A 5624-nucleotide genomic window follows, 5' to 3' on the forward strand; every position below is an offset into this window, starting at 1 on the left:
GCAGTGGGGGAGGCCTTATAGTCCTTCAGCTTCACTAGACTTGAAGGCAAGGAGCTGTGATTAATTGGAAATCAGACAAGAGCTAAAAGGAGGACATAGAAGTAGGACATGGAATCATTGTCCTTTTGTAACGGACACTTTCTTCCAAGGTATGGGTAATTTAACTCTATTCTCCTCCATACATCTTGTTGAGCAAATGCAAGACGAAGAGAAAATAATAATCTATTGAAATAATTTTGCAAAGAATAACTTCACTGTTCCTGATATGGAATCTAAGGAGAGTCTTAAGAGAGAAGATAAAAGTGGAGTATTCTTCGGTTTCCTCTAATCATCTTGTTCGCAAAATATATCTTTGGGGTTAGAAGTGATTGAATCAAAAATTAGTGGAGTACTTATTTCTGTGGGCACTTTAGACACAAGACTTCCAAGGTAAAAGAAAAAAGAAAAAAAGGATATCAAAATATTTGTGATCACAGTTTCTTGGACTGGGTTTTTTGGAGACAAAGTTTTACATTAGAGCTTGTCCTGATTAACATCAATGTTGGGTTTTCACCTTTGCAACCAAATGCAGAGGTGAAGTTTACTGTACTCCCTTGAACAAGTAAACAGCACAATAAAAAAATGACAAATAATGTTTAGTGAATTACTTTCATCAATTACTTTTCCAGAACAAAGATGGAAATATATAACTCAAAATCAATTGACTTAAAAGTATGAAGAAAGAGTAGTGAAGTGAGATATGAAAATATAGAGGATTGTTTTCTCTCCAATGGAGTAATGGGTTCTTGATCTTGTTTCTTCCATTCTGTCTTCACAAGCTATCAAGTGTGGCTCAGGACTGGAGTATCCAGTTCAGACAGAGAACTCACAGAACAAAGATAATATTTGCAGCAAATATAGGTGATTTATAACCTTAGACAAGCTATTTAAATCTGTTCAAATTTCTCCTCTACCCCAAATTGCCCTCTTTGAATAGTTTTGTTTGCTTTTCCCAAGACTGCCCTTCATTAACTGCTTAAAATTTTGAGAGATCATATTCATACTCTCTAGAGATTGCTGTTTGGTTGTAATTTCTGTGTGTGTTTTCACTGAATTTCCAAAGGTTGTGCAAGTGTGTTACAATTAAATATGTCCATCTGATTGTCCAATGGATTAGATTGTCCTGGATTTGATTCATTCATTCTATCATCCTCAGCCAACCCCTTCTCCAAGATTTATTTCAAACTTACCACTTCCTTTATCACATGTGAACATTGAGTATTCTAGCTGTTCTTGCCCCTTGTCCATTTTTCATTCAATGTCTTTACTATTATTCCTCTCTGGTTTCAACTTCCTGATAGTCTTTCTGTTAAACTGTCCATTAGTTCTTTGAAAAGTTTATATACATTCCATGGAGTTTCAATCCTGCATATACTTGAACTGATGTCAGCTTATATTTCCATAATTCATTCATCTGTAATAATTTGCAAGACTGGAGATGTGAACCACATAGATATGATTTTATTCTCATCTATTTGGAAAATTAATCTTTAGTTAACAAGAAAGTTTAAAATGATTTAGACTGTATTCCTAAGTACCATTTTTATAAATGGTTTTGTAAAATTGTGTGTGATTATTTTATTTTACATGGGATAATATTTTCTACCACCTATAAGTTTTGGAAAAAAGAAAATTAAAATTTAGTATTATCGGGCTGGAAAGGTGGCTCAGTGGTAGAGCGCTTGCCTTGCATGCCTGGGGCCCTGGGTTCGATTCCTCAGCACCACATAAGCAAAAAGAAAAAAGCCGGAAGTGGCGCTGTGGCTCAAGTGGTAGAGCGCTAGCCTTGAGCTGAAGAGCTGAGGGACAGCGCCCAGGCCCAGAGTTCAGGCCCCATGACCGGACCCAAAAAAAAAAATTTAGTATTATCGAAGAATATGATAGAAATAGAAGTCAGATTTTATGTTTGTCACACAACATATAACGCAACTATTTGTGACTTCTTAAAATGTACCTTGTTAAGTGATGAAATTAACTTTATTAGTTTACATTTGGGTTTGAAATATGAGAGGATGATATATTTAACAAATTTTGGAAAGCACCAAATGAACAACACAAATGGTAGGTGGTACTATTTCTACACTTTAATAAATGGTTGTACCTGATTGGCATTAGTGCAGTGTAAATAAATCAACTTTACTGTAACTCTATTGTGACTAAGTATCATCTATTTGTCAAATGGTATTTTCGCGAATATGATTTTTTTTGGTAGGTCATGGGGCTTGAACTCTGGGCTTGGGCACTGTCCCTGTGCTCTTCAGCTCATGGCGAGCACTCTACCGCTTGAGCCACACACCACTTCCGATATTCGAGATAAGAGTCTCACAGACTTTCTTGCCTGGGCTGGTTTTGAACCTTGATCCTAGATTTCAGCCTCCTGAGTATCTAGGATTACATGCATCAGCCACTAGCGCCTGGCTTGTGAATGTGATTTTTCAAAGATTATTTGAAAAGAATACACTTGCAGGAGATTAAATGTTATGAGAATGACAACATTTTTATACCACAGAACCAAGTTCTACTGACATACCATTGTTTTGAAGCACTAAGGATCTTCTCAATTAATGATATTTTCTGAAGTACATTTGACCTCTAAGTCAAGTTTTCCTGGCTTTGGTAGACCAATTGTATCTTTCCAGGAGCTATTTTTCTATCCTACTTATGCTGGACTGGAATCTTTCATTAATCACTAGGGGAGGGATATTAACAATAATCTTTTGACACTTTGTGATCTTGTTCACAGATATGGGCTGGTCATCTGTAAATTGAAAGTTGGAATTACAGTTCTTTCTCTCAGATTTTGTGATCTCATCCTTCATTTTATGTTGCCTTGCATTTCACTATTGTTTACTGCTAATTCCTGCTTCTCAAGGAATTGGGGCCTGAAATATTATAGGAAATGAGAAATTGGCATGGCTCTTCAATTACTTTCTGTTGGAATGTTGCATGGGTCTAGGTAAGAAGTCTTGACCCTGTTATCTGATGATGTGGGTAACTGGGACCTGGGATCCAAAGACCCATGTGTCTTGCAAAAGAATAATATCTTTTAGACATCATATCAACAAAATTTGGGTATAACCAATAGGAATGCTTCAGAAATGTGGAGAAAAACAGTTTGGAACACGTGAGTTTAAAACCAAACAGAGCAACAGAGTAAAATCCCATATAAATTAGAGGAAAACATTTTTTTTTACCATGTGAATTCAGAAGAACAAGAACACTTAGAAGGTAACACAAGATTATACTGAAGACATTACATTGATACTTTTTATATTCTAGTATGTATTATAAACCTAATTATTTATATTCCAATTCTATTTATTGGAATATATAAGTATCAATGTGTTTGTCATATTATCAACTAATTCTAATAAGTTTCACTGTGTGAAATATAAAATCGCCACATATAAATATAAGTTATATAACTATATATAATACAAAAGGGCACATGTTTTGCATTGTTCTGTTGCAGTTAGGGTATCAAAGACAACTCTTAAAGTATTATTGCATTATCTCTACCTCAGTGTTTGGTAGAGATAGACCTAAAGTTTACCATTTGTAGATTTACAGCCTGGAGGCAAGAGGAAACACTGTGATTAAAACATTACCAATGTAAGGCCTAATAAAGTGGGGAAACATATGGACTTCTCCTGCAACTATGAAAATATTTGGTGATAGAAAGTCAGTAGTGTAAGTTTCTGCCTGGTTGGAAGGTAGACAGGCCAGACATTAGGTAATCATGCATATGAACAATTTTTTCAGCTTCTTGGCTTTTGCTACTTTTGGAATGTTAAGTATAATAAACAATTAAATTTTGATAAAATTCCTTCTAGTCCGAACAGTTCTGTCTTAACTGTTCATCTCTCTATGATCACTTGTAACTAAGATTAGTTTGGTTCCAGTAAGACAAACTATGCTGTAAAGATAGGATATTCTGTTGGTCTGTTCCTACATGGAAGAAGGATAAAGGGTCAGGTAGACATTTGTGCCGGTAAGACCTCATTTGGGAAAATGTCAGCTGCAGAAGTTTAGAAGTAGCTCTTAAGCAAGGCTTACTTTGAATCTATTAGCTCCACAAAGCTAACTCAGTTGCATAAATAAGTACTGGAAAAAGCCATTACCTTAGGATCTAGCTATAAGTGCTTCAAAGTATGATCAAATCTAAAATGAAAAAGAATTAAAATTGTCATTCACAAAAAATACAAATGTGAGCAATCGACCGAACAATATAAATTTTTTTCACTATACATATTATTTTAGGGAAATAAGATCAATATTATTGTTAGGGACAATAAGGCTTCCTTGTTACAAAAAGGCACCCAAGGATATAAGCCTGTAAAAAGATTGCATCATTAACTACTTAAATTTAGAAGATACTACATGATTCAGCAGCCCATATACCCAAATTACAACAATACAGAGATTAACATGGTGCTTGCACAAGGATAATATGAAAATTTGTGAAGTATTCCATAGTTTTCATTCTTCAGATGCAAGAAATGAAAAACAGTTATTAAAAAGTTGATTACAAAATTACACGTGTGACAATACATGCAAGTGTTAGAATTAAATGTGAGTTTGATATCAGTGGATTAAACATTCACCTTAGAAAGGCCTTTATATACAATAACCTTTACAAAACTTTTGAAATTAGTTAACATGGTCATTTTATCCTTAAGAAATATACTAGTATAAGTGAAGGGTTAAAAATTAAAAACATCACTTTAAAATTGCCATTACTAACTTGCTAACTGCTGATTTTGCTTCTGTAAATATGCTTGTATTCAGACCCCCTTCCCTGGCAGATAAAACTGGGCAGTGACTCCGGGATATTGGCCGGCCCAGATGTCCGGATATCAGCCCACCCCAGAACAAGGACAGCGGTTATAGATAGTACATGTTTTTCAGTTCCAGTTTAGTTCAGCAATCCCTGGGACGGATCTTGACAACGACCACCTGGCCAGACCAGGCCAAATGTCAACCAATCATAGGCCTGTAACCATGTAAACCCTCCATTAAACCAACCATGAGCCAATTGTTTTACAAAGAGTGTTACAAAATTTCCCGCGTGGCAAAGTGATTGTTGGCATATATGATGATCTTTAAATGGACCAATCATGGGATGCTTTGTGTTATGCGTTAATCTTGTGATTTTTGCCTTTAAAAAGGCTTGTAACCGCTGCTCGGGGCTCTCTGACTGACCGGGGCAGAGAGTCCGTTTGCGCAAACGTCAAATAAATTCCTCTTGCTTATTGCATCTCCCAGCCTGGAGTCTGAGTTTCTGGGGCGCCCTCCCGTTGACGAAAGTCTCCTAGGAGTCTGGGGTCTTTCATAAGGACCTAGAAAAAAAGGAATCTTAAATTTTCTATATGGAATGTAATTTGAAAGGACTATTTATTAATGGATATATATATATATATATTATATATTATAAAACAATGTTCAATTCAAAGTATATCCAGGAGAGAGTGAAATAGATTATGGATATTATTCAAACACAGAATATAGAATATTTTAAAAAATATTTTTTCAGACAATAAACAAATATCTTTAGTTTCTGTACTACTCCTTTCAACAGATGAGTT

At 35.2% G+C, this 5624-nt stretch overlaps 1 pseudogene; it reads left to right on the top strand.

Moving 5' to 3' along the window:
* The first annotated feature begins 4419 nt into the window (after nt 1-4419).
* LOC138807847 (U6 spliceosomal RNA) lies at nt 4420-4519 on the top strand (annotated as a pseudogene).
* Nucleotides 4520-5624: the final 1105 nt, after the last annotated feature.

This window comes from Dipodomys merriami, unplaced genomic scaffold (genome assembly GCF_024711535.1).
Source record: "Dipodomys merriami isolate MVZ:Mamm:240054 unplaced genomic scaffold, mDipMer1.0.p SCAF_436, whole genome shotgun sequence".
Classification (NCBI taxonomy): domain Eukaryota; kingdom Metazoa; phylum Chordata; class Mammalia; order Rodentia; family Heteromyidae; genus Dipodomys; species Dipodomys merriami.